Consider the following 16,156-nt stretch of genomic DNA (forward strand, 5'->3'; position numbering starts at 1 on the left):
CGCCGCCACTGCTTCAACATGCCTATGATGACCATTGGTAATGCATGTTTGTTATACTTAAATCTGTAGGATTAACATACAAAACTTATGTATATGTATGCCACAAGTGTTTTATTTGTTAAAATATTGTTTTTGGGCAAACTTATAAATTTAGTGGCCATGATTTCATTGCTCGCTGTCATCTGCTTATGGCGTATTATTATTAGCCTTTTTGGAAGAGACCGACCATTAGCATCAATAGAAAAAAGACTACATGTTTGAAAAATATCCGATTTGGTGTTTCGTTGTATTTTTTGCGTTGTTGCGTAGATTTTAGCATTTTTCATTTAACATCTGTCAACTGGTTCGGAACATTTTAATGCTCTGAATCATTTATTTAGTTGGTCAAGTGTAGGTAGCCAATCCCAAATGTTTTATACGAATGGCAAAAGAAAGCCGCTTTCGAATTTCGTGAATGATTCAAAGAAATTCACATAATTTAAATAGAAATACAAAATATACAACTTTTAAATTAGAATTTATGGGAAGAAAAAACTTAATTAAAGAGATGAGAGTAGATGTAAAAGTTAGTTGGAGCTTCCATATTTGTTTTGTTACAGAAAAGAATGCCAAATGGGCTACTGATTAAATAGGAGACACGACTTGTTGGTGAATTTATAGAGGAGCAGGTGACATGGTATACAATTTTTTACTTAAAAATAGTAAAAAAAAATTTGTTCAAAGAAAAATGTACTATTTTTTAGTAGGAATTGAAGTAGTTGCAGGCGCTTGGTTATTTACCCAGTAGTCTGAACGTCTATCATGACAATGTCTTCAAAGACTTATTTAAGAAAATTTAATCTTTGTCACCGATATGGCATATTTGCTGACGTGTCATACAGATTGTCTTTTATAAAATTTGATTGTCGACGAATTCACTTACAGTGTCCACGAACAAGTCAGCGTTATTTGTTTTATTGAGAAATTTTAAATTTTATTTATTTTTTTCTTCAAAAAACGGGATGCACTCAAAAGGACATCGTAGCAGAACTGTCACTTGAATTGTCATAAGCCATGATGACATGTTTGTTTACAATATCGCTTAAAATGTCATGCATGATTTTTGCGACAACTATATGAAAGTGTCATTAACAATTTGTATGAGCTGTCGACTATATGTCTTCAATGGTTTTACATGGTAATACATTCTTCTTTAAAGTCGTCTTGTGAAGCGGCCTGCTGAGGATCTATATAGTCATTTCAAGCATATGCTATACTATTTGGTCTTTTATGGAGACATTTGCACTCTACTCGTACAGTCCTTTTATTTGAGAACCAGATTGCCAATAATGGAGGGGGATTGGCGGAACTCAAATTCAAATACCTTGAAATTAAGTCCCATATTGCCATAATTAAGCAATATGTCCGTTGGAACTTTTTTTGGAGTGGCCCTCTGAATGCTTATTTTAAAGTATGGTACTTAAACTTGGTGAGATGGAGATAACCCCTAGGCACGTGTAGCCATATTTTATTGTCTGATTCGTTCTACCTTCCAATTATGACCCCATATTGCTACAATTCCACTTTCGGTTTAAATCTGCCCCTTGAGGTTTGACACATTGTCTGATTCGTTCTACCTTTCATTTTTGACCCCATATTGCTACAATTCCGCTTTCGGTTTAAATCCGCCTGCTATAGGTTTGAGTGCCTTGTCACTTGTAGTGGAGTGTAATGCTTCAAGCTCACAGCCTGTCGTCAGAGTAACGAATAAGGAAGTGACGGATAAACCAAAGGGAAGGAAAGTTCGACCTCAGCCATTAAGTAAAGGTGGTGTTTCCGATTCAGATTTAGACCGTGACAGTGTCAATGAAACATTCAACTCAGCCGAATCGAGAGATGAGATAAGCGAGATGACGGCAGTAGTGAATGACGGCTTTATCAAGTTCATAAGAGGACCGAGAAAACAATCCGGGGCACGACGAAGGAGATTGATAAGGATGCACCGGCAGCGCAAACGAAAGTGCAGAATTGGTGGTAGGAAGAAAAAGTAACCTCGCAAAAGAAAACCTAAGTAAGGAATTCCATGCTACGTACAAATTCTTTATTTGTTTTCCATACCACTCCCCTAAGTTGGTTCATGTCTGGTATTGTGTCCCCACCAGAGTACCGGTGCCTTTTAGCCGCGAAAGCCGGACAATGATATAAGAAATGCTCCAACGTCTCATCATCTTCCCCAAATGCCCCACACATTCTATCACTTGCAGCACCGATTTTGCATAAGTGAGATCGTATTCCTATGTGTCCCGTTATGATACCAATAGCTATACTAACCTCATTCTTACTTCCTCTCAGTAATAGCCTCGTCATCTCACAACCCAGGTCACCCCATAGGATTTTCGCCGTCCTTCGGATTGGCTTGCTGTTCCAGAGTGTTATATGCTTTCGTTGCCCAGCTCTTAAATCGGACTGCGTCGACCCGAAGGGCTTTGGGGTAATCAAGATTATTGACGGCAGTTCTCTGGCCTTCACCACCAAAGCGTCTGCCCTTTCATTCCCCCTTACTCTGTTATGGCCCGGCACTCAAACGATGCGGATTTTGCCATCCTCATAAGCGGGGTTAATCCTCTTCTTACACTCCAAGGCTGTTCGTGACCTTACCTTCCTGTTTTTTATTGCACTTATGGCCATTTTACTTTCCGTAAAGATGTTCACACTTGACGTCCTCGCGTTAGCACCACACCACCTCACGCATTCCATGATCGCCCGTATCTCCGCCTGCAGAGCCGTATTATGGTCAGGCAGTCTAAAACAGATGTAAGACCCTGGGTTCTTAATATAGACCTCCAGGCCCACTCTGTCCTCTAGCTTTGATCCATCCATGTAGCATGATCTTCCAGATGACAATACTAGAGTTCCGTCAATCCAAGACTGTGCCGCCGGCAGCAGTGACTCGCACTCGACCTCGAGTTTCGTCTCAGGTATCCGATCGGAAACCTTTTCCCTTCCTTCCAGGTTTCCTATCGTCGCCTGGATTATACAGCGATGGTATGAGGTGCTCCTGTCCTCAATCCATTCTCCCATCGCCTTAAGTCTCATAGCCGCAGTAGAAGTCTCGCATTTAATCTCTATGTCTATGGGACGAATATCTAGAATAGTTTCCAGTGCCCTAGTGGGCGTGGTCCTCATCGTTGCGCCTATGTCAAGACAACATGTTCTCTGAACCCGTTGTATGATCCTTATGTTGTACTTTTTCTCCATAGCAGTCCACCAAACTACTGAAGCGTAAATAAGTATAGGTCTAATCACGCTCCTGTAGAGCAAGTATACTAATGTCGGATTCAGACCCTATTTCGAGTCTACGGCCCGTCTACATAGTAGCTAACATCTATGAGCTTTCTCAGTACGCTCCTGAATGTGACACTTCCAATTCAGTTTCTTGTCCAAGATCACACCTAAGTACTTGGCCATGTCAGATATTGAAATCGTTTTATTGAGGAAACCCGGTGCGTCAAATAAGCACACCTTCGTCTTCCTCGTGAATAGGCATATTTCAGTCTTCTCTGGGTGTAGCCCAGTCATATGCCATATGCAAGACCCTTTCGGCCTTTCTGCATAGCTGGTTCGGATCCTTACCCCTAAGAACTATTAAAACATCGTCTGCACAGCAGACGGGTTAAAGTCCCTCCTTAGTCAGCATCCGTAATTTATGGTCATTGGTGATCACCCAAAGGAGTGGCGATACAATGCCCCCCTGAGGCGTCCCTTTCTCCCGAAGAGCATAACACTGCTAAAACATTGGAAAAGAAAAAGAGCTCCCCGCTTCAAGTACTCTGGGAAGACCAAGCCAAGCTGACGTATGCAGTCATCGATATTAGCAGTGCAACCGATAGGATTCCACCAGATCATCAGTACCAAGTGGAGGATCTGGTTATCTAGTGGGTTTTCAAACATGTGAGGAACTCTGAAGAGGTTTCACCTAGGCAAATTATGATCTGCGATTATAGACGGGACAGCTTAACGCTGCACATTGCGTCAGCGGAATGTATTGAAGTATCAACATTCCCTGGGAGGGCGCAAAGCTGACCTGGTAAGAAAGATTGATATCCCCTAACTCACAAAGGCGACAGTCTTCGTCAAGGATTTGGGCAGCAACGGACGGAAAATATGGTGAAAGTCTTAATCAAACAAAACCGAGGTTTGGTCACGGAGAAATGGCCGGAAGGCAAAGAGAGGAGAAGCAGGAAGGAACTCTCCTTGATCAAGGTTATGTGAGTTTGGTTTGGTTAAGATTAAGGGCATGGCGTTCTACGGTCCCAAAGCTGTCTTTTTTAAGATTGGGAAGACCATAATAGGCATAGACATAGACATATACTGAGACATAAGACAGCGCAATGATAGAAGAGGAGACTCAGTACTGGCACACAACGAGACCATCACCGACTATCTTAATATTGGGAGGATAAGGATAAGCAAAAATCCTTATATTAAAACATCAGGCAGTTCAGAGACAGAAGACTCCGAAGCCTAACGAACAGAGAGCCAACTAAGGAACCATTTTGTCACATTGGACATACCATAATTTTTTTAGCTAAGGCAAAACTTTTCATGTTTACTATCCGCACTTGACCGAGCCGATCGATATACTGACTTCTTTTTGTTCAAACCAAGGAAAAAACGTTGTGTGAGAGAATGTATCTATACCAGTGACGATCACACAATTGCAATTATGCGCAAGCCTATGGGCTTGCTTGCGGTTATTTTCTTGTGTACGTACACAATTATCTGCAATAGTGTTGGTATTTTTGCCCACCACTGGTCTATACGCTCAAGTACTTTACCTTTCTCTCTATTAGAAAAGACAAAATTGAATAATTATTGGGTCGGGAAACGAATATTTCTTTGCGGCTATCGAAACACTTTTGCCATTAAAGAGTTTTTGGTTTATAGTGAAACGAAACCATATATAGTTACAATAAAAGAAAAACTTTGTATTAAAAGTATTTTGTTTGCCGTAAAAATGTTTCATTGCGTGTAGAAATCTCAATGTTAAACAAGAGAAGACTGAAATCTGCCTGTTCACGAGGAAGACGAAGGTGTGCCAATTTGACGCACCACGTTGCCTCAAGAGAACAATCTCGATATCTGACAAGTTAAAATACTTAGGAGTGATCTTGGACAGGAAACTGAATTGGAAGTCCCTCATTAAGGGGCGTACCGAAAAGTCTCACAGATATTGGACACTATGTAGGCTATATAGAAAAAGTCCACAGGCTTTACAGGAGAGTGATTAGACCAATGCGAGGAGAACTGCTGCTAGCGGCACAATATTGGTTTGGCATTGCATCTAGAAATTCATCAAGCTATTGGGTTGCCCAAATCCGCAATTAGATTTTTCATATAGTCGGCGTTGACAATTTTTTTCACAGCTTGTGACTCTGTAATTGCATTCTTTCTTCTGTCAGATATCAGCTGTTACTTTTAGCTTGCTTTAGAAAAAAAGTGTAAAAAAAGTATATTTGATTAAAGTTAATTCTAAGTTTTATTAAAAATGCATTTACTTTCCTTTAAAAAATCCGCAATTACTTTTTGAGCAACCCAATATATGGATGGAACAAAGCTAGAGGACAGAGTGGGCCTGGGGTAGAGCTGGCAAAATTTAGATAGCATTATCGATATTTGGAGACCACCGTAGCGTAGAGGTTGGCATGACGCTGAACGCCTGGATTCGAATCCTGGCGAAAACATCAGAAACGTTTTTCAGCGGTGGTTTTCCCCTCCTAATGCTGGCGACATTTGTGAGGTACTATGCCATGCAAAAAAGCCTAGTAAAAACTATTTCCTAAATAGATGTCGCCTGCGGCAAGCTGTTCGGATTCAGCTATAAAAAAGAAGTCCCTTACCATTGAGCTTAAGATTAAATCATACAGCACTCATTGATATACGAGAAGTTTGCCCTTGTTCCTTAATTTTAATGTCCATGGGCAAAGTTTGCATCTAATAATCGATATATCGATAACTTATTTTTTGTCTGAATTGATATTTTTACGGTAATATCGATAAAGTTAAATTGTTTACGAAATTGTTTACAATTTTCAACCAATTGTGCTTTAAATAAGTATAATGGCTTCTCTCAAGACTTTTAACTGACTTTATATATTTATTCGGTCTGTGCATTGAAATTGCTTCTATATAACTTCTCGCTTTCATTAAAAATATAGGTGATGGTAAAAAACGATAGTATTGTTACAATCGATATTTATTATTAAAAATATCGATTGTTCCGATTATCGATAGTTTGCCAGCTCTACTAGTCGGCTCCCTGCTAGTTGGACTGTATTGGGAGAGTCTCCTGTCGCTGCACTATCTGATGTCTTAGTAATATAAGATCTTTGCCTATCCTAGTCTTCCCAATCATGAAAAGGACAGCATTACCAAGGCACCTCCACCTATAGAAGCAATGAACAAATGCTATGGTCTGATGCCACCACCATAGCTGTTGGATCTTTGGTGTCTATTCTGAGCATACACAGATAAAAGGAATTTTGAAAAACCACAACATTGGTCGAAAAAACAACTACGAAATTTGTTAATTTTCTTGCAACATTTTCATTTGAATCTCAACGACCCAAAGTACAAATTTGTTGTTGAAACGCACTCTTTGCAAGACAACATATAATAACAATATATCCTTAAGCAAGACAAACAACTATTTAACCAGCCACCACATGTGCTTTGCTTCACGTGGTGGTGTTTTTATTTTCTTTGTTTGGCTCGCGCTGCTTTGTGTCGTTCATTTTACTGCTTCTCTCGATGTTGTCTCTGTCACTATCTCTACTATTACCATTATAAACAAATTTCAATAATTTTGGTGCCGCAGAGGATTGAACTAAAAATCTCATGTTTGGTAGTCTTGCATGCATCCAGGAGCCTACCGACATCATCTTCTTTGTGATGAAATAACTCAATAAGTACTGCTGCACAGTAATATTTTTGGATAGTCCAATCGTGGCTATCCTTGAAAGGACTTAAACATTTGTGGAGTGAAATGGAAACGTGTCCTCTCCACTCAATGGTGAATTTATTATAACTTACTAGAGATTTATGAATTTTGGTGTATAATGCAGGATATATTAATTACCTAAAAAGAGAAAGAAAAAAAAAATACATGCAATTAGTTTTCAGTTAGATACGTTTATATCAGTGTGAATGAAATTGATGCTATTGAAAAGTAGACCAAAGTTTCATATATTTCATACTCATAATGGAAAAACTAGAACTTTCCTTTTGCAATTTTAAAATTTTTTCTATAATCTTTCAGTTAATGGCCATTTTTAGATTTGTTGGTACACTTCATTATTTAAAAAGTCTGTAGCCTTTTCCTGCCGTACCACATTAAATTAAATTTCATACTACTACAACCCAATTTTACGTTACCCCTTACATGTTTTAAAAAGTACTTTACCATAAATTCCTTAAATCCCATTTTCCAATTTTTTCCTAGAACACAACTACATAGGCCATAACAATGTTCCAAAGTCCACAATAACAGAAGAAGTACAACCAGCCGTACAGACAAACAGCGAACCTTTAAAAACAGATCTATTTTAAATGAAATGCGTGGCCACTGTTTCTAGTTTGCAACTATTCTAGCAAGTTTCAAAAGAAACAAAAAGAAAAATAAATCCACAAAAATTGTTTTCCTATTTCGGCCAGTATTGATAGAAAAACCTACGCAAATTTATCACTGCCTGTTTTCGCCGCTTGTGCTTGTTTTGTGTCCAAACTATTTGAAAACTACACCCAATGCCACTACAAAATTGCTTACGACAAACAGATAGGAGGATAGTCGCCTAGGATTAGGTGGGTAACATTGCTAATGTACTAACAAGTTAAAATGCCCGTCCCCTGCTAACACCATCCCTTCCTTCCCTTTCCGTAGTCAAAAGTTTTGTGGTGAGATTTTGTCAACAGCCAAGTTTTTTCGGGTCTTTAGTTTTTAGGCAATTTCAATGAACATTTGACTAAAAAAATATATCTCTACAAACCATAATCGACAGCCTTATTCCCTGACGACGTTCAGTATATCGAACCCAGGACATGTTGAGTGTGAGTGAAAATTTTAGGTGGGTTTTATGTGGTAGCTTATGTCACATTTAAACTTCGATTACCCGCACATAACATGGGCTGTATAAAACACTCGTACTTCATAATGAGTATGTGTCAAGAGTTCTTTTTTTTGTGGGAGGGAGGGGAGGAGAGAGAGGGCTAGAGGTTTGTTGTTTACAACACATAGCCTTTGTTATGCCTTCATATGGTGGGGCATAATGTAGGATGGGAGGCTATGTTCACAGTTTGCATGTTACATTTCACTTTGTTGTAAACTATCAGTGGCCATTGGAAAGGTGGATATCCTTAGATGCCATGATAAATAAATGGGGGCAGAATGATTTAGTGCAAAAACTTTGAGAATAGTTCAATGAATGTGGAATGCTATACATGTTGGGCGCCAAAAAAGCACAGGGGTATTATTTCAAAACGAATTGAGAGTAGTAAACATTTTTATGAACTCAAGAAATTTTCTTTTATTATATATGATGAGTCTACAGCCACACGTTGGGCGCCAATAATTTTTGAAAATCATGTTTGGTATTCGATAGGATATGGTAAAATAGATAAATAGAAAAAAAATAGTTCAATGATAATGTAAACTTTTTGGGCGCCAAAAAAGGACTGATTAGTTATTTCAAAAAGAATTGTGAAATCATGAAATTGTCTATCATAATATATGATGAGTTTACATTTGGCAACACGTTGGGTGCCAAAAATTATGGAAAATCATAGATAAATAGAAAAAAGTTCAATTTGTCACGTTGGGCACCAGAAAAAGGACAGAATTTGTAAACATTTGTATGAACTCAGGAAATTGTCTTTCATTATATATGAAGAGTTAACAATTGGTCACACGTTGGGCGCCAATAACTTTTGAAAATCAGGCATGACATTCGATTTTAAAAGAATATGATAAAAAAGATGTATAGAATGTAGCTCAATGAAATTGTTCCCCACCCCAAAACCTACCAAATATATATATTTATACCAATCACGACAAAATGGACTCAAATGAAAGGTATTTAAGATTAGAGAACGTATCTGATATTTAATTGTGGGACCAAGTGTTTGGGGGACCACCCCAACCTCCAAAACACCCCTAAATCGGACATTTTTAACGACCATGGCAATATGGGACTCAAATTAAAGGTGTTTGCGAGTAAAATACGAATCTGATATCCAAATTTGGGACAAAGTTTCTGGGGGTCCATTTCTTCCCCAAACAGGACTTATTTACTGACCATGGCAATATGGGGCTTAAATAAAAGGTATTTGAGTGTAGAATACGAATCTGATATCCAGATTTGGGACAGAGTGTTTGGGGGCCGCCCATCCCCGAGAACTTACCCCAAAGAAGACCAATTTACGACCATAGCAATATGGGACTCAAATGAAAGGTCTTTGAAAGTAAAGCACGAATCTGATATCATTGTTCGCGAAATGTGTCTATGGGGCCACCCACCCCCAAAACACCACCCAAATAGGACGTATTTGCTGACCATTGAAATATGAGGCTCAAATAAGAGATATTTTAGAGTAGAACACAAATCTGATATATATTTTCAAACCCAAGTCAAGGAGTGGCCGCCCCATATCCCAAAACCCTCCCCAAACCGGTCATGTTTGCCGACTATGGAAAAATTAAGCTCAAATGAAGGGTATTTGGGAGTAGACCATGAATCTGACATCAACATTCGGGACCAACTGTCTAGGGGACGTCCCACCACCATAACAACCCCCAAGTAGGACGTATTTGCTCACCAAGACAATGTGGGTCTTCAAGACAGTGGAGCTCGATATTCATAGTTTTTAGGACCCATACCCCAAACCGGACATTTTGCTGGCTTTTTCAATAAGGAGTTCAAGTGAATGGTATTTGAGATTAGAAAACGAATTTGATATCCAATTTTGAGACCAATGGCTATGTGGGGTTCAAATATATGAGAATATAGCACGTTGCTGATATATTTTCGGGGCTAAGTGTTTGGGGGACCATCCCACTCCCTAAAACATCCCTAAATCGGGTATATTTACCGACCATGTTAATGTGAGGCTTAAATGAAAAGTATTGGGGGGTAGAGCAAAATTGAAACCCACTTTCGGGATCAATTTTCTGGGGGTCTACCCCTTTCCCAAAATATCCCATAAACAGCCATTTTTTTATTGACCATCGCAATATTGGGCTCAAATAAAGGTATTTGGGAGTAGAATACGAATTTGATATCCAAATGTAGGACCATGTATTTTAGGCATTACCCCTTCCCCAAAACACCCCCCAAAGTGTAAAAATTTTTCGACCATGCCAATATGTGCCTCAAATGAAAGGTATTTGAGATTAGAAAACGAATTTGATAACCAATTTTGGGGCCATGTACTTGGGGGACGCCTCATCCTGTAAACTCCCCTCAAAGCCAATGGAGTTTAATAAATGGTATTTGAGATAAGACCACGATGGTGATTTTTTCAGGGCCAAGTGTCTGTGGGACATAATGAGAATATCGGGCTGAAATAAAGTAATTAGAGAATGGAGTACACCTTGCATTCAAACTTAAATTCGTAGACCAATAAAGATCATATGGAAGTTAGATAAAGGCACTTATATTGTTAAACTGTTTGTCAAGCAATATTATTTTCGAAAATTTTGTTCCATATAAAGTAAAAGAAGGCGCAGCGGAGCAGGCCCTGTCCAGCAAGTCTCCCATATAAACCGATTCCCGAATTGACTTCTTGAGCCCCTGGCAGCCGCAATTTGTGTTCGATTTGGCTGAAATTTTGCACGTAGTGTTCTGTTATAACATTCAACAACTGTGCTAAGTACGGTCCAAATCGGTCTATAACCCGATATAGCTCCCTTATAAACCTATCTCCCGATTTGACTTCTTGAGCACTTACAAGCCGCAATTTTTGTCCGATTGGGCTGAAATTTTGCATGTAGTGTTCTGTTATAACTCTTAACAACTGTGCCAAATATGGTCCGGGTTGATCTATAACCTGATATAGCTGCCATAAAAACCGATCTCTCGATTTGACTTCTTGAGCGCCTATAAACCGCAATTTGTGTCCGATTGGGTTGAAATTTTGCATGTGGTGTTATGTTATGACTTCCAATAAATGTTCCAAATACGGTCTTAATCGGTCCATAACCACATATAGCATCCATGTAAACCGGTCTCTCGATCATCCTTGTTCGGTTCCTAGAAGTATGTGGAATATAATAAAATTATGCCCTTCAACTAAATGTATGTTGTATAAATTTATAGCAGAATCCATGGTGGTGGGTTCCCAAGATTCGGCCCAGCCGAATTTAGCACACTTTTACTTATTATATATAAGAAGATGATAAAATTGATAATTAGAACGTTGGGCACCCAAAACAGGACAGAGGTATTATTTCAAAACGAATTGAGTGCAATAAGCATTTCTATGAACTCATGAAAATATGATGAGATAACAAGTAGCCACACGTTGGGCGCCAATAATTTTTGATTTTCTTTCAGAATATGATATAATAGATAAATTCCTTCCCTTGACTTTATGTCTTCTATTTACTGACCTCAAAATCTCTCCTCGTATCCTAATTTCAAAAAACATATTTTAATGTTAACTTAACTGCTTTTTCACATGTACCCCATACTAGGACAAAGAAAAAATCCAAAGAGAGCAATACCACCTATTTCATATTATGAATACAAACTCCCACCCAAATGGCAAACCCTCAACAACCAAAATATGTTAATTTTTTGCTCAACTCTCATAGCTTTTGGGAAAAAGTAGCCAAACCAAAATTATCATTTTTGGTTCATGTTTTGTACTTTAATATACATGATAATTTGACGCCTTAAAACAAAACAAAAAGTGTGTATCATTACTTCAACATTTGTTGTATAATATTCGTATCTCTTTTGTTTTTTATTTTTGGGATGTGCCAGGTAGAAGACATAAAAATAAAATTTAATGATTATGCTCTTGAATAGCAAAATGTGAACTGTGGTTATCTATTTGGGTGGAAAGTTGTAAAACAGAACTTGCGGAAGGCATCCATTTCTTATTTGGGGATTACATGATAATTGTTATGATATCATGATAAAAGGCAACATGGTATACAAATTTCTGTAGTTTTGTTTTCAATTCTGAATGATACTTTTTTTTATAAAAAAGGGTTTTATCATGGACACAAAACAATTTTAAATAATTTCCATAAAACAAAGCCTTGTAACTTATGAAACTATATCATGTAAAAATATGCAAAGTTTCGATGGATTGAATCTTATATACCCTCCACCATGGATCGCATTTTTAAGTTCTTTGCGTGGATTCTCTTTATAGACAGAAACTGAACAAGAATTATGGAAGGTCAATCGAAAATAGATAAGAATGTAGCCGTCGAGTAGAGAGTACGTGATTTTATTTCGCTCCTCAAAGAAAAATGATCAGTATCTCGGAATAGGTACCACCTATTACGAAAAATTTTTAAAGCCTTTTTGAAGAAGGCTAGAAATTAACTCCAAAGGCCCAACAGCTGCGGTGGTGACGTCAGACCGTAGAGGGTTCTTCTCCTCTCCTAAAGGTGTGGGTGCCTTGGCACCTATAGTCGAGAGTAATGCTTCAAGCGCACAACTAGTCGTCAGACTAATTAATGAGGAAGAGAACGATAAACCCAGCCTTTAAGTAAAGGTGAAGTTTCCGACTCGGAATCAGACAGCGATGGTGTCAATGAAACAGTCATTGCAGAGATGAGGGCAGCGGGATGACGGTAGAAATGAGCGATGGTTTTGCCATGCTCTCAAGCAGATCGAGTAAGCGATCCGGGGCACGACGAAGGAGAGAGAGAGGAGTATATATCGGCAGCGCAATCAGGCGAAAGTGCAGGATGCTGGAAGGGATAGAACTGACATTCCAAGCATTTCTACGGAAGCTAGAAAAAGAATCGCCCGGCCGATACGGGATGACTTTGAGCACCACACAGGCTGGAACTTTGAGCTCCGACTTGTGTGGTGCCCATCGTTATCTCGGGAAGCTTAGCTGAAAGCTACCAGGCGCGTCTACAGGTTGCGGATGGTGGAAAGCTCCGTTTTTATGCGGAGTAGCTGCAAATGCGGCCGCGGGCAGTCAGTTCGAGAGGAGAGTCTCAGTGAGGAGTCAGGTGGCACTGGCTCTTTACTAAATACTGAGTGCCAATGATACTCGAGATGACAAGGCAAGTTATTGGCGCCTTCAAATAACCAATGGCCAACATCAGCGTCTGTTCCCAGGTTAGGGGCGGCTGGCGGCGAGCGTCGGATCTTGGAGCAAGCGGCTCGCTACAACGAGGAATACATGCAATCCCACAAACCCATGCGGTTGGGGCGCTGGCCCAGTAACCCGCCCCCGGAAAACATAGAACTACTATGAAAAACAAAGGAATAGTAAAAACGGACCCCCCAACGTTGACGACCCACGCAAACGAAAAAAGGACCATGATTTGCGGATCTGCACCTGAAATGTCCGCACTCTTTATAGAGAAGGTGCAGTATACGCGCTGGCGGATGTATTAGAGAAGTACAAGGCAGATATAACCGCCTTACAGGAAGTGCGATGGACTGGGAATAGCGTCACTACAACACCAAACGGTGACGAACTATACTATAGCTGCCATAACACGAGGCATGAATTTAGCTGCGGATTTGTGGTTAGTCGAAGACTGAAACACCTAGTCTCCAGCTTTACTCCGGTGGATGAGAGGCTAGCCACAATCCGCATTAAAGCCAAATTCTTCAACATCAGTCTTATTTGTGCCCATGCCCCGACGGAAGACAAAGACGAGCAGATCAAGGATATTTTCTACGAGCACCTAGAGAGAGAATATGACCGCTGCCCCGCCCATGATATTAAAATCGTTCTGGGAGATTTTAATGCGAAGATAGGGAAGGAAGACATTTTTGGTCCAACAGTCGGAAAGTTTAGCCTCCACGAGATAACGTCCAGTAATAGATTGAGGCTGATAGATTTCGCCGTGGCAAAAAACATGGTAGTTAGTAGCACCGATCAAAACACGAGAAACCAAATTGATCTCCTTGTGATAGATGGGAGGCATTCTTCCAGCGAGTTAGATGTACGATCGATCCGTTGTGCGAATACAGATTCGGATCATTACCTTGTTGCAGCAAAGGTTCGCAGCCGTTTGAACATGACGAGGAAAGTACGATCTGACACTGCACAGAAGCTGTACAGTGATAAGCTGCCAACACAACAGATGACAACGGCATACACCACTCAATTGACCCAATTTCTTGATGGAAGCGCTCCTTGTTCCGATGATATAATGGCGCAGAGGCAAGCCATTACCCACGCAATGGAAAATGCCGTGAAAATCGTACTTGGGTAACGGAAGCGTCTCCCAAGAAACTCATGGTACGACCAAGAGTGTCCAGATGGTAGCGAAGCCAAGAATGCGGCATATAGAGCAACCCTGAAATCAGTAGCAGCGCGCTAGATGAAGTAGAGCTATCGGGAGGAAAGGAAAGAGGAGAAACATCTATTTCACACAAGAATAAAAAATAAATGGAAAGACGTGAGTGTGAGCGTATTGAGATGTACAGGAGTCAGAATGAAGTCCGGAAATTCTACCAAAGAATCAAACATCAAACCGATGGCTTTGGTGTAGGCACATCCTTCTGCAGAGACATAGAAGGAAATGTTGTAACTCATACAGATAGTGCTCTTAGGATATGGAAAGAACATCTTTCCCAGCTGCAAGTGTCCGACGATGGCGGCAAAGAGGATACCGCAGAACTAATCCCTGATATGGTATACAATGTTTATCTCCCAGTCAGAATCAGGTCCAATTAGCTGTGAGCCGACTGAGGAACAACAAGGCAACAGGAGCCGACGGGTTACCCGCTGAACTATTTAAGATCGAAGGCGATACGCTAATAAGGCGTATGCATCAGCTTATCTGCTCAATCTGACTAGAAAAACGCTTACCCCATGATTGGAGCCTTAGCATATTATATCCCGTACACAAGAAAGGAGTCAAGACGGAATGTGTCAACTACAGGGGGATAAGTCTCCTTCCCATCGCATACATAATGCTCACGAGTGTATTGTGTGAAACATTAAAACCTAAAGTCAATTAGATAATTAGGCAATACCAATGCGATTTTAATCCTGGTGAATGCACCATAGACAAAATATTCCCACTGCGTGAAATACGGGAAAAGACCGGAGAAGGACAAATCAACACCTACCATATCTTTGCTGATTGCCATCTCTTTGTGGATTACATGGCATAGTACCTCACAAATTTTGCCAGCAATAGGAGGGGAACACATCGAAATATCCATTTCCGATCTATAATTCTATATATATTCTTGATCTGCGTAAAAATCTAAGACGATCTAGCCATGTCCGTCCGTCTGTCCGCCTGTCTGTTGAAATCACGCTACAGTCTTTAAAAATAGGGATATTGAGCTGAAACTTTGCACACATTCTTAATCGAAGGTTAAAATCGAAGATGGGCTATATCGGACTATATCTTGATATAGCCCCCATATAGACCGATCCGCCGATTTAGGGTCTTAGGCCATAAAAGCTACATTTATTACCCAATTTTTCTGTAATTTGGGACAGTGAGTTGTGTTAGGCCCTTCGACATCTTTCTTCAATTTGGCCCAGATCGGTTCAGATTTGGATATAGCTGTCATATAGACCGATCCGCCGATTAAGGGTCTTAGACCCATAAGAGCCACATTTATTATCCGATTTTGCTGAAATTTAGGACAGTGAGTTGTGTTAGGCCACTCGACATCTTTCTTCAATTTGGCCTTGATCAGTCCAGATTTCGGTATAGCTGCCATATAGACCGATCTCTCGACTAAAGGTCTTGGGCCCATAAAAGGCGCATTTATTGTCCGATTTCGCCAAAATTTGGGGCAATGAGTTGTGCTAGGACCTTCGACACCCTTCTTCAATTTGCCCCAGATCGGTCCAGATTTGAATATAGCTGCCATATAGACCGATCTCTCGATTTAAGGTCTTGTGCCCATAAAAGGCGTATTTATTGTCCGATTTCGCCAAAATTTAGGACAGT

General features: G+C 39.9%; 1 protein-coding gene across 23 annotated transcripts in view; it reads right to left on the reverse strand.

The window, feature by feature from the left end:
* LOC106080785 (mucin-2) overlaps nt 1-16,156 on the reverse strand; it is a 398,264-nt gene that overhangs the window by 112,385 nt on the left and 269,723 nt on the right. The gene's annotated exons all lie outside the window — the stretch shown is intronic.

The sequence above is a fragment of the Stomoxys calcitrans genome, chromosome 5 (genome assembly GCF_963082655.1).
Source record: "Stomoxys calcitrans chromosome 5, idStoCalc2.1, whole genome shotgun sequence".
Classification (NCBI taxonomy): domain Eukaryota; kingdom Metazoa; phylum Arthropoda; class Insecta; order Diptera; family Muscidae; genus Stomoxys; species Stomoxys calcitrans.